Source organism: Thermobia domestica, chromosome 1, assembly GCF_964235325.1.
Source record: "Thermobia domestica chromosome 1, izTheDome1.hap1.1, whole genome shotgun sequence".
Lineage (NCBI taxonomy): Eukaryota > Metazoa > Arthropoda > Insecta > Zygentoma > Lepismatidae > Thermobia > Thermobia domestica.
Window position 1 is genome coordinate 264926473 of NC_137454.1, and position 21482 is coordinate 264947954.

Below are 21482 nucleotides of genomic sequence, written 5' to 3' on the forward strand. Positions count from 1 at the left end.
GTTGGGCGGTCATTTTGTTGTGGGCAACTTCTGGCGCAGTATCCTAAACGCCATGGAAGGGACAAGTAGCAACGACAGTTTCAATTAAAGTGCATTTGTGGATATTATAAAAGTTCCAGTGGCACTTTCAAAGTCACAGTTACCAGAAAATAAACGAAGGAAAGCCGAAGCTTTGAAGGCAATTACAGTGAAATGCAACGAAATATCAAATACATCTACAAATGAGACACAAATCCAAAAGAGAATCTTTAATATCCGAGCGAGCATATAAAAAAAATGAAAAAGAAAACGGGAAACAAGAAAGTAATACTGAAACCACGGGAACGAACCTCTTGGAACTGATGGATGTTGATTGGAATCCAGTAATATCAAGATTAGCACGACAAGTGAATATCACGTGTTGTCCAAGGTCTTGTCCAAGATTGAAATCAGACACTTGGTCCCTTTGTTTCCTTTTTTAAATAATCCAGCCAGTCACGTCGTAAAGCACGTCCATCTGATTGCGTTTTCCACACCATATGTGTCCCCTTTCACCTTGGCATAAAAAATATACATTCTCATGTATACACCCTTCCTATCAGCGTTGAGTTGAGTTGATTTTGAGTTTAATGTCCTTTTCAGTAGCGAGGCTATATGAGACGGGACCCACTGATTAACTTGGAATCCGAACCATATGATCTCCCGCCGGGAATCGAACGTGGGTCTCTCATGCCAAAGGCATGTACGCTATCCGCTTAGCCACGAAGGAGCTCTTCCTATTAGCGTATTCGTCTCCAAAATACTAGGTTTCTTTATTGCCACGTGTTTATAGTCAAGTGCTCCGATAGCACCCGGTAATGTATATTGTTCTTGCCACTCTGCCTTTGCTGTTTGAATATTACACACACCACCAGAAACAATCAATTTTCAGATTTCGCAATAATCGCATCCATTACACTTGTAGTAGTCATAGACACAGTACTTTGAGCCACAACAGAATCCCCTGACATTCAGACCTGGAATCCCGGATCACTCACATAAAGCAAGAAAACCCGCATCTTTTCATCATTACTTAGTGCATCACCCCAAATTTCCGTTGATTCTCCTAAAAAATGTTGTGCTAACTACTCTACATTTTCTTTCATGAACCTATGTTTTTTTGTAATCTCCATTTGCAACATTTCTGTGCAATTTATAAATTTTGCTACATAGCAAAACAATCATATACTCTGCCATATTTCGCACGGAGTCACCTATTTAGCTTGCTCCACAAATTTGGAGAAGTTACTAGCATCACAGAAGAGTCTTTGATTTTTATTGATATCAAACGTGGAGTAGTTACTCGGCTCGAGAATAGAGGTGTGGTTACTTCAAAAGGGCGGAGCTTCTTTGAGGTCAGCCGAGACGATTATTGCTTAGTTCTTTTTTTATTGATACCAATGCGAGTAACTACTTCAAAATTGGGCGTAATGAGTAACTTCTCCGTTTTATTGATATCACCCAATATCTCACTTTTTACTTACCATCTCACTTCACTCAAGACATTCTGTTCAGTTCGCACGTTGTAAAGTTCGTACGTTCCCGGTTTCTTTTCTGTAATGAAACTTAATATTATTATAAACTTACTATTATTATTTTTTCCTCGGATGATTTTTCCCGGTGTAGTCCCCACCCGGAGATCCGAATGGGGGACTATTATGCCTCCGGAATGTTGTTTCTCAAGAAGAGCAATCATTGTTTATTTTTCTCCGTCTTTCCTGGGGAAGAAGATAATGTGATAGTGTTCCCATTTCCTTTCCTCATCTCCATACCGTTGACCGTCGTGTGCTTCATCCGCCTTGTAGGACAGTTCCCCCTCGTAAGAACAAGAAGACCTCCCTTACCTCTACCTGCTCATGCGCTCTCTGAGGAGGCCGTTTGTACCTGGTAGATTTTGACTTTATTCCGGGAGTCAGTCAGTCCCTGCCGTCACGTTAACCGCCTAAGTCGTTGCCCGCTTTCTACTGCTATGAGGTGTAGGTTAGGATTTTCCCTCCGTGTGCGTGGGTTTTCTCGGGGTTCTCCCGTTTCCTCCCACTTTCTTCATTCCACCATTTCATTCATCACTCATCATCACCGTCTCCTTTAGCCTAACCGGCATAACCGTGGGACGTAAAACTCAAAGATTTCATTTCATAGGATTTTCCCTTTGTTTAGAATGAGACCCGAAGGCATTCCTCAAACCTCTGGAGTACTTTTAGAAAGCAAAACAATGAAGATAGGCTATCTTTATCAAATTTATTTGTTTCGACAGCGTCTTATATTCGGTAGTGTCCAACGGTTCCTCTCGAATCGTTTCAGGGAAGAATAACCCAACCATAGGCCTTCCTGGGCATGGAGTTTTCTGACGCTCTTCCTCGTTTTCAGCAACAGATGCACATTGTTAACAGTACGCTTGTGAACACTGAGGCTGACGACTTGAAAATGTGAGGATTTGGATCTCTTGGGCTTAGAGCGCTGTCCAAAGGAAGACATGAGCGAAACAGGATGGAACTTCAACTTTTAAAGGAAACACAATATGCAGCCCATATGCTGGATGATGATTGAACTTAGCAACATTGTACTGTCTCTAGCAAAGAGCACATTCTTAATTAATAGGTAGGCATTCTGTAAACAGAAACAAATAGGCAATGAAAAAAGGTACAATCCGCGGCAAAAAACCTGCAACATGAGCATATAAGTTTATTGTGAAATGACGAAGTCTTTTGCTCCAAAATAAGTGTGCACGGAAGGAGGCCAAGGTTTATCCTGGCATGATTCGTACCACTTAGACGTTATGTTCATTCCCTGTGCTGTTAGGTGTAGTGTCACAATAAACTTACATCCTCATGTTGCAGGTTTTTTGCCGCGTATTGTACCAGACGTATTTCGGACGAGCCTCCAAAGAATCTCACGCTTCTGACTTCCCAACCAGAGGGCAGAGAAATATGAGATTACGTAAATAAAAATGTGTCTAGGGATATGAGGTTCAGGAGACACTCCTCTAATTGTACATTAAATTTTGTCCTAGAAAGTTTAGGTTTAGGACTAGAACAATGAAAGAACCCCACTTTTCAATTAAGCAATATACAGTTTATTAAAATAAAATAACAAAAGAAAGAGAAAAGGAGGAAAACAAAGTAAATTACAAAATTTGCAATGATCTGTGACAGCAGAATGCTGATACAAGATATGTGATAGCTTAGACAAAGGGATATGGCTGTTTCGGTGTAGGATGTTTTGGTGTAGGGCGTTTCAGTGTAGGACATTTCGGTGTAAGGATGTTTAGGTGTAAGACTGGTTCGGTGTAAAAGTTCCAATGCTTACACCGAAACGTCCATTCTTCAAAATGAAAATTACTCGTTAGGAAGAAATACATTCATGAAATAGAAAATATAATTTAATAAATAAAATAAAAATTAAATGCTGCTATAATTGGAAGGGGTTACTGCGAGAACGTTGCAGACCGATTTGAAACCCCTTTCTGTATTTATTTTAACGGGATGCTTGATTAAAGTAAGTCTCTACCTCCCACTATTCGAGGTGCTTATTTATAGTGAGTCCCATCGTCTTACTCTATGTCAGAGCTTCATATATCCTCAGATGTTATGAATTGATTGAGAAAACGTTTTACGGTAATGATATTCTGTATATATATATATATAAAAAAAGATGCATAAACATTGTCTACACCACACACGCCTTATTACGGCAATAATTGTGCACGAATCGCAAAATGCTGCACAATCTTTGAAAGGAAATTTTCAAATAAGGTGATTTTTCTTCAAAATAACCGCTTTTATATCATGCATATCCAATAAGAATAGCAAGTCTAGGAGAAGAAAACTGATTATGAATCAGTGATGGGATCTTTATATTATTACGGAGATATAAATTAATGCTATAGTTGTAGAGAAGGACAGTGTCAGAAAAATATCTCAAAAAGTTTTTCCACGGCCTAAAGAAGAACACATCAAGAGGTTGAATCCTAACAGTTGTTCCTGCAGGAATGGTTTCTATTATGTATTACTCTTTTGTTCTTAAAATAGGTTCAAAGTTGATGAATTGTGACCACTCCACGAAGCTAATAACAACATAGACTTTTCATTAGACGGTTGAAGAAAAATGTCTTGAAACCATGATCTCACAAGACTTGATGTTAATTTTTACGAATTTGATGCTTTCACAAGAATATTTTCAAATTTAAAGAGGTTGTTTTGGACTATAAGATCAAATGTTCCATTGTTTTCCTACAAAACAATTAACAGCGGTGATAACAAAACACTATTTGCAGAAATTAAAGGCTGTATGATGTAGCTACGAGACATAGAATTTACTGACTGTGCCACACTTTCTACTGTTTGTGTCCCTGTAAACGTCCCGTCTGAATTTCCAAATTAAACCGTATTGATCAGAGCTATAAATATTTTCTTTTCCAACAACATGTGTTGCTTTACATTCGCGACAAATGCATTGGGTCTGGCTTCTAAATAATTTGGCTATAGATTTACTTTAATCAAGCGTCATGCTAAAATAAGTACAGAAAGAGTTTCAAATCAGTCTGCACCTTCTCGCAGTAGCGCCTGCCAATTATAATTGATCTTGGCTAACTGCAGAGCATTTCAAACCAGAGGACTATTTGTAATTGTAGTCATCATATTGGATACGCCAATTTGAATTTTGTAATTTTAACGTCTGGTTCTGAATCATCTGTCCTAAAACTCCCTTGGCAGTAAGCTGGCCATATCATTTAATCTTCTAATTTAATGATTATTTTTTGTTTATGGTTGGAGGCCACCCCTAATATTCAAAGGGTGGTTTCTCCCCTTAAACCCCTCACCATTGTCGAAATTTTAAAAAAATACGTGTCGATTATTTTTTGATATTCTACAAGTATGCAAAGTTCATTCAAATCATTAAATTACACTTCCGTAAGTCTCCTTGTTAGTGCTGTTCAAATGGGGATACGGCTGTTTTGGTGTAGGATGTTTTGGTGTAGGACGTTTTTGTGCAGGGCGTTTCGGTGTACGGATGTCTCGGTGTAAGGACGTTTAGGTGTGAGGCTGGTTCGGTGTAAAAGTTCCAATGTTTACACCGAAACGCCCACTCTTCAAAATGAAAATTATTCGTTAGGGAGAAATAAATTCATGAAGTAGAAAATATAAATTAATAAATAAAATAAAAATTAAATGCTGCTGTAATTGACAGGGGTTACTTATTTATAGTGAGTCCCCTCGCATCACTCTATGTCAGAACTTCTTATATCCTGTAATGTTATAATTATGAATTGATTGGGAAAACGTTTTATGGTAATGATATATAGTAAAAAAGTGTGTGATGCATAAACATTGTGTACACCACACACGCCTTATTACGACAATAACTGTGCGCAAATCGCAAAATACTGCACAATTTTTGAAAGGAAATTTTCAAACACAGGTGGTTTTTCTTCCAAATAAACCGCTTTTATACCATGCATACCCAATAAGATTAGCAAATGTAGGAGAAGAAAACTGATTATGAATCAGTGTTGGGATCTTAATTATATTATTAGAGAGATATAAATTCATGTTATAGTTGTAGAGGACAGTGTCAGAAAAATATCTCAAGAAAATTTTTAACGGCCTAAAGAACACAAGAAGAGGCTGAATCCTACCAGTTGTTCCTGCAGAAATGGTTTCTATTATGAATTACTCTTTTGTTCTTAAAATAGGTTCAAAATTGATGAATTGTGACCACTCCACGAAGCTAATAACAAAATGGACTTTGCATTAGATGCTTGAAGAAAAATCTCTTGGAACTATGATCTCACAACACGTAATGTTAATTGTCCCGGATTTGACGCTTTCACAAGGATATTTTCAAATGTAAAGAGGTGTTGGACTATAAGACCAAATGTTCCACTGTTTTTCTACAAAACAATTAACAGTGGTGATAACAAAACACTATTTGCAGAAATTAAAGGCTGTATGATGTAGCTACGAGTCATAGAATTTACTGACTGTGTCACACTTTCTACTGTTTGTATCCCTGTAAACACTAGAGTACGTCCCGTCTGCATTTCCAAATTAAACCGTATTGATCAGAGTTATAAATATTTTCTTTTCCAATAACACGTGTTGCTTCACATTCGCGACAAATGCATTGGCACTGGCTTCTAACTTTTTGGGCTATAGATTTAATCAAACGTCCTGTTAAAATAAGTACAAAAAGGGGTCTCAAATTAGTCTGCACCTTCTCTCAGTAGTCCCTGCCAATTATAAGTGAAATGAAATGAAATCTTTGAGTTTTACGTCCCGCGGTTATGCCGGTTAGGCTAAAGGAGACGGTGATTATGAGAAATGACTGAAATGGTGGAATGAAGAAAGTGGAAGGAAACGGAAGAACCCCGAGAAAACCCACGCACACGGTGTTTGTCCACCACAAAGTTCACTTGGCGGGAGCAGGGTTTAAACCCGGGACCCCATGCACTAGAGGTGAACGCTCTACCACTGAGCCACCCCGGCCCCTGCTAATTATAAGTGTTCTTGGCTAACTGCAGAACATTTCAAACCAGAAGACTATTTGTAATTGCAATCATCATATATGATCCGCCAATTTGAATTTTGTAATTTTAACGTCAGGTTCTGAATCACCTGTCCTAAAACCCCTTGGCAGTAAGCTTGTAATGTACCATTACAGTTGAGAGTAATGTCAATTTTTTTTACTCACCCTGTTCCTAGTGATTTTTTTTTAAAATTCGATTTCGGTTTAATTACATGATGTATTTAACCTCTTTGCTTCAAATTAATGTAATGAATCGAAAGGTCTCATTAGGAATCATATTTTCACGGAATAACATTTATTTATATTTTGATTAATTGTAAATTCTATTTTCCCATATACAAGTTGAATAGTTACAAGGTTTACTATTCTGACGTCATACCGAAACATAGTTCCGCCATTGGATATAAATTTTCTTAATTTCAGACCAATGTAGAATTTGGCCAGGTAACTAAAACCTTCCCTCACGCCCCCCTCACTAGTCCATAGTCACTTTCAGATCCGGTTATATCTGGATTTCACCAATTTCTATTTGCTTTGTAATTTCCACGGCTGAAAGACTCCGCCCTGATTGGTGGAATCCTCCTGTTCCTGTCGTTTTCGGCGCAATGTTATCATCCTTACCGTGGACGATTCAGGAAGCACAACCTGTAACATTGACCCCCACATTTCTGCTGGAAAGGACTGAAATTTTAAGGAATTCAAGATAAAATCCAATTTAATTTCATAGTTAAACACTGAAGACGGCGTAGGAGCCCAAAAATTCTGCACTTCTATTAAAGAAACAATTAGTAATTCAGTGAAATACCGGACTTCAGTTTACAGGACGCCATGCTGCTGCCAAGCTAGAATAGACAGAATGGGAGAGTGATTTTTGATCCTTTTAAATTCAGTTAGTGGTTAGGTAAAATACGATCTGGTTTTGTACATCTCGTTCGTGTATATAGTACATGTGATTTTTTTATTCAGTAATTGTAGGTTTCGTAGTGTAACACTAATTATCATAATGACAGCTTAATCTAACTAAAAGGGCTCTTATTCATTTTTCGAATTGAACCATTTCTAGCGGGGGATGGGTTAGGTAATATTCGTGATTAGGGCCTTTTCCCCTCTCAGGGGAAAGGTCCCTCAATAAACCTTGTTAAGGTGCCTCCAGGGCATCAATCTTCAGCAAACATGTTTTAAATAATTGGCCAGGTCAATTAAACCTAGGGTTACACTTCTCATTTTGTCCCCCTGAAGTTCAATAGAGCCAACTTTATATACCGACAAGGGAGTAACGTGTTTGAAACCTAACATATTAGGTATTTGCCTTTAATATTCGTATAATAAATGGTGCTTGTTTAGTTAGTAGTTTTATGTGTAGTATTTATAGTGTTGTATGTAGTTAGTAGTACTGTGTGAGTGCGAGATTCTACTGTGAGGACAGTGTATCTACTATGTGTTAATTTAATACCATTTGTCTAATTCGAAGTACATCAAACAAGAGTAAATATTAGAGTTCTGATTACTAAGTATAAGGGTATATTTTAGTACACGGTAAACTATTTCTCAGCTGCAGCGCCATCGTGTCCGTTTTCGGTAATCAGTTGTTTGTTGGCATTACGTCATTGCATGAGTTAGCGATCTAGGTTGTTTGATTTTGTCCCCTTATTCTCAAATTACATCCCGTGGACATGGTTTTCGGTTCATATGAGTATACGTTTCGATGAAATAGCATGAGATCTTGTAGTATTGAAAATTACAGCTCGTTACCTCAGTTAGACACCTAAATATCCGCCGAAATCAAGAATGCATATTTTCTTAATAAAAGCAAGCCTACATGATGTTACTGTTTGTTTCGAAATTACAATATTAAACTCTAATTTCCCGTTGCTATGGAAAGATTTCATTGTTGCTCTGATATTATCGTTAAATCAGGAAAAATATAATGTTTGATAATTTAACATACAATGAATGCATTTATAAATTTTTTTTTCTGCAAGTAAATATAATTGGGTGCTTCGGAACAAAGAGTCCGTGGTTCGATGAATGTTATCGTGTAGCAGTTTAAGCGTGACGGATTGTGATAATTATAGATTTTTAGTGCATAATGTAATATGTGTATGGCCTGCGTTTAAATATATGTAATAGGGTGTCCGTAAAGTATTACTTCGCGTGGAAATAAGTAAATAATGAATAAATGTAATGATATAGTAATAATACGATTATGATATAAAATGAATGAGATGATAGGGCACCTGTACTTAAATGGATAGGCCCAGTGTATATTATATATTGAGAATATGAATCTGTTACTGAAAATCTCTGGCGTTTTGACTCCTACACCGATACATTCACTCAGCCGAGATGATAATGTGTAGTTGGGAATTATATGTTACTTCACATTTAAGGTTCTTAAGAATTTCATCAGATAGGGTAGCATCATGTAGGAATTACCTTTGAAGGTTTACGGAAATGATAATTAAGAAAAATAACTGCTATATCCTGGGATCATCGGAAAGTTCAGGTTTGGTCAGTTGTACCTTTAATATTCATCGACTCTCCGAGATTTTTTCTTTCTATGTTGCTTATATTATTTACCGTACAGTGTTCATATAGCTAATAGATCGGATGGGGCTATCCAATTAAATCACCCGCTACTAAATTAATATCTAGGTCCATTGCGTACCCGGGTGTCGACCCCTGGTCCTCTTAAGTATTTTCGTTTCTTTTCTTAGTTTAATTAGATGATGATGGAAAATAATCGACATCCCAGACCTTGGCATGTCTGCGCAGGGTAGCCATCGGTGATGTTTGGTCACTGAAATCACCGATCCAAAATTTAGTTTGTTTTATTTTTTTTATTTTGGCAAATTGCTAGTTAGGGATATCTTAGCTACTATCTTTACTCTAGGTTCATTACTATTCTGGACTTCCTTGGTTTTCTGAGAGGTCGGATGATTTTTTGAAATTCCAAATTAAGAGTCTGCACCAACCTTCCGGTATGGCCGAGGTCTCCAAGAACTCAACCGGATACAGTGAGGAGGGGAATTTCCTTAAAGCTTTTGCCTTTTTGAAAATTCCCTTGTGGGCACGGGCTCGTTGTGGGCTTGGAGATAACTTTCGAGACTACGTATTTAAGTAAACCACCCTCTTTCGGCATATGTGAATATTTTTGGCTGTGAGTTGATATATACTTAAATTCGATCACTCGTCTGTGTAGTGAGTAGTACCTTAATCTTCCTCCTTTCGTTGGCGCCACTTCCTCTATCTTGTCTCTTTCTTCCTTCTTCAGGATTTTGTTTTTTAATTTGTTTTGAACCTTCCCCCACGGTTCTGAAACTCATGGAAGTACACAATGTTCATATCACCTATTTTGATCGTATGTACTAACTGAGACATCGAGGGGTACAGTTCGTGGAGGTATTTCAGGTATTTCAAAACAACTCAGGACCGTCTTTCACGATACTCAACCCACCATGGGAGGGACTGACGAGAGGGTACACTACGATTTCAGATACCCAAAAACTTGATCATTGCTCATTGATCGTACAAACTATACCAATTGATTACTGATTTCTGGTTTCTTTCTATTGATTGGTTATATGGTATGTATCTACAGTGAGTGTAAAAAGTATTCATACAGCCAGTATTTTTGTAAAAAATGAGATTTTGTCCCGCTTCCATGATATGTAAATCCAACTCATTGGGCTATTAGAAAAAGGTGTTCCCGAAGGAAGACTTGGGGGAAGTGTAAACAACAAATGCTATTTTGACCTTGGTTTACAGAGACAAAAAATGGAAAAATCTGAAAATTCATGTGCAAAAAATATTCATACAGTACCACAACTCTCACAGGAATACCTCACTCTCCGTGTACAAAAACGAACGACAGGCCTGTAAGGGCACTCTAGTTTGTTCTACGTTCCCTTGGAGTGCATTCAAGTTCACAACATTATTGCGGAGTTTGGAAGTGCGGCAGAATGGAGCGTAAAGGTCGTGAAACTACAGAAGAGGAACGAAGAATTATAATTCTTCTGCATAACCAGTGTAAGTCACTTTCTGAAATCGCAAACATGGTTGGTAGGCCTAGAGGGACTATTCAAAGTATTATTGATAGAGTGGGACAGAGAAAAACGTTGAAAAATGCACACAGAACAGGTCGTCCAGTGAAATTAAATACGCGTTGTCATTCATTGATAGTTCGAAAAATAAAAAAGCATCCGCGTCTGAGTGTGCCAGAGCTTGCAAGTGAGCTTTATAATGAACTTAAAGTGCATGTCTCACATTCTACGATTCGCAATTACTTGAGAAAGCGTGGCTTTCATGGTCGGGTAGCCCGAAGAAAATATTTTGTAAGTGAAGTTAATAGGAAGAAAAGGTTTACATTTGCCAAAGCACACCGAAATACACCACAAGAATTCTGGGACCGTGTGATATTTACGGACGAAAGCAAATTCAACATTTTTGCATCTGATGGACGAACCATGGTGTGGAGGCAAAAGAATACAGAGTTTCGAAAACAAAACCTGAAACCTACAGTGAAACATGGTGGTGGTTCTATCATGGTTTGGGGGTGTATGAGTGCATCTGGTGTAGGGTCCTTGCACTTTATAGATGGTACGATGAATCATTATCAGTACATTGATATTTTAAAATCGAATCTCCATTCATCTGCTGAAAAAAATGGGCATTAGACAAAACTTCATATTCATGCAGGATAATGATCCAAAGCATTCCGCTTTAAATACACGCCTTTGGATCTTGTACAATACGCCAAAATACATGCCAACACCTCCCCAATCCCCCGACATTAATCCGATTGAGCACCTTTGGGACTACCTTGACAAACAAATTAGAAAACGACCAATTTCAAATAAACAAGACTTGCAAAATGCTCTGCAAGAGGAATGGCGGAAAATTCCCTCATCAAAGACCAAGGCTTTAGTAACATCAATGCCAAAGCGTATTAAAGCTATTATAGCAGTGAAAGGATATCCTACGAAGTACTGAAGTGGCCCAATGTGACGAAAACATAGGTACTAAGTGAAGTGTATGAATAGTTTTTGTTGATTTATATTTCTTTCTTTTCACAACCTTTTTGAATTTCCTGTACGAACAGTAGTTTCTTTCTTTGCTACAATCCTAATTTGTTTCATATCAGTGTATTTTTGTGTTATGTTTCCTGCAGTTGAAGAAATAAAATAGAATTTTCAGTTCAAGCGGTGTTTGTTCACCGTGATAAGTTACATGTTTCGATTTTCCGAGGTGTATGAATACTTTTTACATTCACTGTATTAGTAGTTTGGGCCCACTAATTTAAAATAATCTTGATTTTTTGCTGTATATACATTTATATATATATATGCTTACATAGTTTAAAAAGTTACGTGCCTGTTCTATTTGTTGCATTTCCACTTCTTGTACCAACTTATTAAATAATATTAAACATTTCTCTATACGCGTATTTTGGTAAATTGAGTTATTATCGATTATCGGATATATATATATATATAGTTCAGTGTTGCAACCTTATTAAAGGAAAAAGAATTTTTGTTAGTCAGGGTTTTGTTTTGTTTTCAACCAAGAAAATGTGAATATCTTTTGAATATGAAAAGGTTATGTAGAAAATTAAGTGTCGACGAAATACTAAGATTGATATTAGAATAAAATTCATTATATTGAGTAATATGAATATATATATATATATATATGAGTGAATATGTATGTAAAGGGCTCGGTATCTACCCTGGTTGTTTTAGGTTGCCATAGATTTTCGACACCCGATATTAACCAACTATATGTGATTGTAGAGTATTACCGCGCAACTTGGAATAAATAACACCTTACAGAATGGCTATAAATGTACGTAACTATTAAGTTTTTAATACTATGTCAAATTTTGCATGTAAATAGAACAAGTAGCAGGTCGTAAAAATAACCCTAATCCGTATCTAAAGTTATTTCGTGAAACCATAGCGAAATCAGTAAATTATGAAACAGTGTGTCCCAAATCCTTCCCCTACAACTGGAAACATAACTAACTTGGTCTTCACCAGTTCAGTGACTCGAATCTCTTGACTCCACGATCTAAACCAGGAATAAAATTTAGTGATCTTAACTTGAACTAATTGTGATTAATAATTTCGTAACGCAAATACCGGACCTAGGATAGGTCCAGAGACCTAGCTCCATTGAAACATCGTATAATGGAAATATGTTCCCACTGTTTGGGACTAGATTCAATATTTTAAATCTTAAGAAATTTTGAATTTTTATACCAAGTGCGTCAAGTGACGAAATGAAAAATATATATAACGTGAAACAACTATTTTTGCCTGTGTTTAAGACACACGACTAACTGCTCTCATGGACTCCAATCATAGTGTATAAAGAGAGTTGATAAATGAGTTATTATCGACGTGGGAAAATGACTCATAAAATTGTTGAAATTTCTCCTCTTGGGACAGAGACTCAATAAAAATGCTACCAAAGTTTTTTTTTCTTTTCAAATGATAAACCAATTATATATATATTATTTTTTCCACATTGATATGTATTCGTTCATACTGAATTTAAATATGTTTAATGTTGACTTTTTTCCTCTTCTTTCGTTTTGTCGACTATTTAGTAATGTAATCCAACTCCTAATGTATCTACGAAAAGAAATGTGTTATTCGATATTGTTGAAAAGTAACAGATTTCTGTGCATGCCTATGAACCATATTATTATTATATTTTTTTTAAATTCATGTATCAAACTTTTTCCTGTTCTGTCAAATTAAGTTTTCTTGGAATGTAATAAATGTCTATAGAAATATAGTTAGGTTAGTTTAATTCAACTAAATGCAACCTAAATATACATTTTCCTGTATGAATGTGTGTGTGAGTGAAATGTAGGTTTAGTATTAAGTGCACCAATTCTTTTGACATATATGTGTGACTTACTGTAATTAACGGTAGTTGGCAATTAAAGTCGTTGAAAAGTTAACACTAACTCAAGTTGGCTCTATAAAGGAAGCAAAAGGGACAGAAATAGCCTGAACGAACGATCATCCTGGGAGAACTTCGAAAGTCAAAATCTTCGACAAACATGCGTGTCACTTTGATTTTTTTGGTTCGGTCAATTATAACATGCCGTCAACTTCATCATTTTGGCTCATTTAGGATACTAGTCAAGAACTTTCGGAATTATTGAATAAACTGTTAAATTAAACTTTCTCATCTATCTCAGAGCTAGATTGGGATAATTCGGTAGTTGGGGTTAAATGGATCTAGGTCTGGGGGTATGGGTTAACATGTGTCTACCTTTGATTATCTTAATACCAAATACTCACCCAGTAGCTATTGGAAATAATCCCAATTCGATAATTATTCACTTTCCTTTACCAAATTTCCCAAAAAATATCCAATAACAGTTTCCCTCTTTTCTCATTTTCTTACTTTCCCTCTTTTCCTCTCCTCCTAACCTATCTTCCTTTTCCTTTCTTCATCTCTTCTTCTTCTCCTATTGTGAATAAAACTGAAAAGGGGGTCGTGACTGGGAATTCTATGTATAATAAACAAGGTCATATTTTATTTTATTTTCTTCAGGAGTCCGATATAAAAGTTTTCTCATTTTGATCGAACCTGGTATGTTCGAAATTAAGAAATGGATAATATATTCATATATAATTAGACATAAGCCGATAGCTCCATGAATATCCCCTCTAGGGGTGGAGAGTTCCCACTCAACGACTTATTCCCATGCATCTCATTTGCACAATACAGGGCGCCCCCTCTTTTGTTACGGCGCGAGCGGAGTTTATTTTTTCTTTCTTTCTTATATTTATTTTTTCCTTTTCTTTTTCCCTTTTCAAGCTGGCCGTATCATTTAATCTTCTATTTTAATAATTATTTTCTGTTTATGCTTGGAGGCCACCTCTAACGTTCAAAGGGTGGTTTCTACCCTTAAACCCGCACCATTACCAGAGTAAAAAAAAAAATACGTGACGATTATTTTTTGATATTCTACAAGTATGCAAAGTTTCATTCAGTAAATTACACTTCCGTAAGTCTCCTTGTTAGTGATGTTCAAATGGAACAAATAAGCTAATTGGTGGACATGAAGTCAGAGAAACGAAAAAATACGCCAATGTTACGAAGAGATTGAGCAATAACAATGAGACTCAATAACAATGTTAATCAGTTTACACAATTCAGAGTGGCTACAGTATGACACTACATGATTGTTCATTACAAGCATATGATTAATGCAATCAAATATTAGGCTATACACCGAAACGTCCTACACCGAAACATCCAACACCAAAACGCCCTACACCGAAACATCCCAGACCCGTTCAAATGGAACAAATAATTGGCGGACATAAAGTCAGAACAAAGAAAAATTCACCGATGTTACGAAGAGACTGAGCAACGTTTGTGAAAATTACAAATCTGATGTAATTTCATTGTTAGAAGGAATTACGTACAATTTTAGATTCTGAGTTGAGTGATTCTATATATTTATTTTTTCAGCAAAATTCCTTTGATGTATTATTCAGTTTGTATATATTATTACGGTATCTCAGAAACTTTGTGCAATATATTTATTTCTATTCAGAAATTACGCTGAATATTTAGCAGTAAATTTGATTTTTGAATTAGATTTGCATTTTTCTATAAAACTCGCCTATGGATACCTCTGAATCGTACACCAAAACGTTCTTTACAGCTAAGCGTCCTTACACCGAAACGCCCGAACACCATAACGTCCGTACACCGAAACATCCTAGATCCTAGACAAATTGTCTGTTTCGAGTTTCAAAAAAAAGTTTAATAATTAATAGTTACTATAATATTCAAAATAACGCTAGTCAATCATCATTTACAATAAGTTTCAAATTAAACGAATATAGACAACTTCGGACGAATTTAGACTAGAAGTGAATTAATATTGAGAGTTCTCCACTACATATACTATATTGAGTTTGCTCGTAGGCTACCTGCCAAACACAAGAAACTACGAGTATTCTAAGTTAATAAAAACATATTTACCTGAAAAATTGACTTCAGGCTTGGTTCAAATGTTGACAACATCGATGTACACTTCGGTGTGGATAGCACTGGACTGTACACTACAATCTCGGAATTCGGTCATTTTTTAATTTTATTTATTTATTTATTTATTTTGGCCCGAACCCGTCATTGCTGACGTATGTAGTGGCGTGGTATATTCTGGATTTTTCCAGACTAATATGTCTCGTGTCGATGAGACGAAGAAAGAAAGATGGTGCAAGAGTCATACGCCATTGCTTATCCGTAACTTCTTTACTTCAACAATCAAAGTAAGTGATTGTCAAAGGAGGGAGAAGGAAAATTGAAATTTTCGGGTGATGGTATCTCTTTTGGTCAGGAAGCATCACATCACTCAGAGCTGAGGATCTCTGACATCATCACATTTCAATTTCCTGATTTGAGGCACAAGTTGATCCATATAGATTCAATGTCCTGTTTATTACGAGTTGGGTCACATATGTATTGTTCGTACAACATAACCTTTAGTTGTTTTTGGGTTTCTTTTCCTGACTAGAAACAAGCGTTTACACAATATCTTCCATTTCTGGATGAAACTAGACTGTATTGATCATCCAACTGCTGTCTATCTGTTTCCTCTCTTGTCGGGTTACTCAATCTTTAAGGTAATCGGAAAATGTAAAGGAAATGAGAACCAAACACTAAGGCCGTGTCCAAAAGATACAAGTGCACATTTGAAGTACGCTTATTTCCGGAACTGACGTCACCTAGTGTGCGTCAAAAGCTCCAAGTTCACAAGTCTGCGAGTGCATAGTGCGTAGTGTGCCAGAATGTACACTATGTTAGTATACTTGTGTGCTTAACATGGCGATTTCTAATAAAATAACATTATAAAAGTAATAAAATTATAAAAGCCATATTTTAATATTTTTGTTGAGGTGAATTTATTTGTGATCTGATCTAATAATAATTTATTTGATAAATATACAATTTAGTAAGTGTTACACAAATAACAAACCTATTTACGTTGTTCTCAGCATGCAAAGGGAAAGCAACCAAATAGTTTCTTTAATAATGCTATAAAGACATTTGTGTTTAAATATTACATGGTTTATGTAGCTTAATTGAGATAATTATACTATCGGTAATACAGCTATTTGCACGTAAATGACAAATATTAATGCCGTATGAATTAAAATATTAAGTTGTAGTATAGAATAATGAATACCTAGATTATTCATTTCTCTATAGCTACACTTACAGCTACAGCTACAAATGTTAATTCGTAGGTAGATAGACCTAATTTTCTAGCTTTGATTCTAAACAAATTCCATTCAAAGCTATCATATTTTCTTGTACTTGTGAGAGACTAATTTGCCAATTATCGTACATTTTACATTTTTGACAGCTGCCCAAAAGTGAAAAATACAAATCAAAAATTTCTTTCCATATATTTATCAAAGATTTCACAAATTCCTTTTGGTAAGTTCTTATTTTGGCCATTTCATTCATTTTTTCGATTCAGTGATTTGTTCTTTTGGTACCGGTTTTGAGAACTTGCCTATTATCCCATACCTATAGCCTCTTAGGTTAGTGGCTAAGTTGGTTCCTTTCTGTACCAAAGTTTAACATTTAATTCACATAGTATTGCCGAGCGAGCGTTAGTGAGTGAAGGCGGGTTAGAGCCCCGCAGTGCACGTTGTTTTCTGTCTTCGTTGTGAATCGGTTCCTTGAACGATTCATTGAATGAAATGGCCAAAGTAAAGACTTACCTTCCGCTTAATTCATATAATCCCATTACTGTACCCACTATGAAACGATTATGAACAAATAGTTACTTATAGTTGAACAATGAGAGCGATCACATGAGACATACTGTATTTTTTCATAGAACCGTCTCTTAATTTTCGTAAAAATTCTTATATTAGTAGTCTTTTATGGTTGTACTTGGACGAGGGGATTTGTTTCGTAACTGAGTAACCATTTTCGCAGTGGGAAGCATGTAGGAGAGACAGCGGGTGTATAATAAGAGAGAGATTTAGAGCACCGAAAGCGTAGTGAGTGCATACAATGTACAGGACTCCATTTAAGCGGGTTTATAAGATAAAATAGTAATCTTCCATTTTTTTGTTATTTTTACCGTATTACTTTAATTAGGGTTATCCACCTTGAGTATATCTGATCCTTATAAATTTGTATTTCATAGTGACATAATAGCTATTTCCTCTAAATTTTTGTCCTCATGTTGTTCAACTCCACCACTTCTTTCTTTGTCATCCTTACAAGTGTTAAATTTTGGTGTAAATTAAGAATATGGAGACACTAATTCGAAGATTTACGTGTAAAATCTGTAGATTCACAAAGAAATAGTAACATCCAATGATTTATTTGTGGATTTTGTAGAAGGGGGAACATTTATACAAGATTGTGTTCCGTATAATAGAACAACTTTAAAGTGGGGTTGGAATAACGTTATTTTTAAACCTATCTACTTTGAAATTATGTTACTAGTTTGATAGGAGACTCCCAAGTTCATTATTTTTTAAACTTTTTTTTTAAAAAACAATTTTATGATAAATACGGATAGGTACGTTAGATAAGATTTGGTTAGGTAGATTAGATTGCATGCGTTAGTTACCTTACTACTTTTTGTCCTACTGCTGAGGACAAGTGTAGAGCATCCAGTAAAAGCCCTATAGTTGCATTGCAATTTGCTCATGTTGTCATAACAAGTGTCACACTTCTACGTAAAACGGTTTTTCTATGACAAGTAATTCTTTAGTCTGTTCTAATTTGGTTCTTAAAGACCAAATTCCCTGCCCGAACAGTAAATACAACAAAAGATAAGTTACTTTGAGTAGAACAGTGATAGGTGCACACATACTTGCGCCTAATTTTATTAAGTAGAAGGGGAAAGACGCTACTAAATGTCATTCCTTATTATCATAAGTGAGTTTTCGTTCCATTTTGCTCCTTGTACTTAATAAAATTAGATTCAGGGGTGTGTGCACGTATCAATGTTCTGCTAAAAGTGAACTTTTGGCCAACAAAAAATACTGGCATTAAAATGAATCCAGAATTGAACAAAGACAGGGTTAAGCTGAAGCATGATTTACTACATGTTATCTAACACTGTCTTTAGAAATTAACAATACTTTCACACCGTACCTCACTTTATCAATACGAGGTTCTTTTACATCGGATGCCGTCTTTTTCCCAATTGGTTTGTTGGTAGTAGCATGATGTCATGATGTCCATTTCTTATCCAGCTGATGGTATACTTTTCTCCATTGAACGAGGTAATATCTGGTCCATTAACCTTTAAGAAAAGAATAAATCCTAGGGTTTTTACAGATAAATGGTTTCTAGTATCAGTATGCTGGAAGTTTAAGCTGGAAAAACTTCTCTCACACTCTGCAGAAGAAACTGGAAGAACACTGATTTCCATGTTAAGATTTTGTAGATTTGGGCAAATATTAGGTTTCATCTTAAGCTCTCAAAATTCTTGCAGAATTTTGGCTGAATCATCAGAGGAAAATTTTAATTCTTTTGTTTTTTATTTTTATTTTATTTTATTTTTGAAATTTCTTTGTCGCCGTTTAACATTCTTGCAGACAATTATTCTCGCCAATTGGATTGTAGTAAAACCTTTTGAAAAGATTCATACTTTCACATATTTTAACTATGGAATCACAAATATCTCTGCCTATTATTACCTATATCTTAAATAAACCTAAAAATATATTGCTACGCACCTGATTAACTACAGTACGGATATACATCTTAAGAACAGATTTATGAGACACAGTGGAGGATTCGTCCATCATTAGCGCGATGGGTTGATCGGAATTCGCAAGATACTGGGTCATTTTTCGTTCATTTCTGTAGCTACAAAGTCAATAATATTTGAACACGTAACATTAGAGTAGAGAATTTGTTCGAGGTTCATTCCATTTATTTCTTACTATTTAATAAGATGCATGGTAAACGACAGACGATTTTGCGCAATAATATAGGCAGTTCTAAATATCAAAGATGTCTTTTCAACACGAATTTCATTCACAATTAACTCGAAAGCCTCTTACTTTCTTACTTTGTGTACCGGAATTACTTGCCTTTTAATCGTCAGGAGCTTTTTCTTTATTAAAATGTAGTCTAATATCCATTTCCTTATGTTCTTTTTAAGGTGCTTGTCAACGAAGAAACTACCAATTCACAACTGCAGTGACTGCTCACTAATAACTGAAAATGTTTATTATTATTATTATTGTGCTACTCAGATGAAGTATGATAATCAGTGATATCAGCTGCAAGATTTTTCTTCGGGAAACAAATCTATAAACAAGACCAGCATAGTTCGCAACAATAAACATACCAAAAAACTAAAGAATTGTTACTAAAATATGGAGTTGAATTATTGTACTTTAAAATCGATTGTATAACCTAAGAAAGGTGGAAAATATCTTCCCAGGCTGGGAAGATAGAATTAAAGCTAGAGACAGGGAAACCAAAACTTAGAAGGAGGGAAATTCCCTGGCTACAAATAAATCCCTGGTAACATCTAAGGAACTTCATTACTAGCGCAATATGGTAGAAATAGTCCAATCAGTATACCTGTAACTGAAGCAATAGAGTAGAACTACAACAACTATGTGTCATTTATGTGTAATATTCCAAACAAGAAGCATTTATACTCAATATGAACTCTCCCAAAGTAGTTTTGAACCATATTATTGTAAATGACGCTTCCCTCAGTACCTTCGGTGTCCTAACGCTCTTGCAAATTGCCTACTTCCGCTTGCTATAAAATTCGTAAGCTACTTCGCAATAGTGTCGCTAGCGCCCTATCCACCAGTGTTACTGCTCTTCCGGGGAGTTAATAAATAGAGCATCGCCAATACTTTAGTGGTTTTTATGCTGTTACGAGTTTATTGTGCACATAAGACAACAACAACAACAACAAACAAACACACACACACACACACACATATATATATATATATATATATATATATATATATATATATATATATATATATATATATATATATATATATATATATATATATAGGTATTGCATTTTACGCTCCGCTTTTGTAATCTGCGCGTGAAACATCTGAAATGACAAATATTTGCAGGTACGGCAAAGCTGAAGCTGTTGGCATACATGAAAGAAACTCTTAAGTCATTTTATAGTTACGCCATATTGTCAATCTGTACGATATATTTATATTTAATATAACTGGAAAATCATTTATCTAAAAAAAAAGTTTATTTTTTCTAGGACGCGAAATTCTCCCTTCTTTTGTTATCAATGTTCCATGTTCCACCACTATGAGGTGTTGAAATCAGGTGTGGATCAAAAGTTAATTTGACGAAGTGTACACTATTTAGTGTGCAGTCCATTTGTAGACTTCGAGTGTGAATCCTCGAAGTGTGCACTATGTACTTTTGGACACGTCCTAAGATTGTCGACCCTATAACCAATGCGTTTTTAAAACAAAGAAAAGAATGATAGAATTTGTTTTCAATCAATTAAAAGAGAATTGAACTGAGAACCTATAGGTAGCTAGGGAGATTACGAAAATGTAGCCCGTGACACTTTTAAGAGGGTCGCTCTGTACATATCCTTGTAAATTGTCTTCTTTCTATTGTATGCTTTTAAGCTCGGCCTGTATCTTCGCGAAATTTTCAATGCATTCACTGAACTTATGTTTATAGTCTGTTCTAAACCAACTTATTATTATTATTATTATTATTATTATTATTATTATTATTATTATTATTATTATTATTATTATTATTATTATTATTATTAATAATAATCTGATCAAAATTCTCCTTACTTTCTTCCCTTGCTTGTTTGTTTTCCTCCTGCATTTGGAGTAACAAAGCGTAAATATCTACTTCTTTGGCTGGCAGGCATTATGTATTTTGAAGTG

General features: G+C 35.5%; 1 protein-coding gene across 6 annotated transcripts in view; it reads left to right on the forward strand.

Annotated features, from left to right (window-relative positions):
- Positions 1-21482, forward strand: part of LOC145660847 (NEDD8 ultimate buster 1-like) — a 405125-nt gene that overhangs the window by 76210 nt on the left and 307433 nt on the right. Inside the window, exon 1 of one of the 6 annotated variants that reach the window (XM_081726289.1) lies at positions 2592-2616. The exons of the other annotated variants lie outside the window; for them this stretch is intronic. The gene's annotated coding sequence lies outside the window, so the exon portion shown is untranslated. Of the gene's footprint in view, positions 1-2591; positions 2617-21482 lie in introns of those variants that run through there. 6 annotated transcript variants of the gene reach the window in all.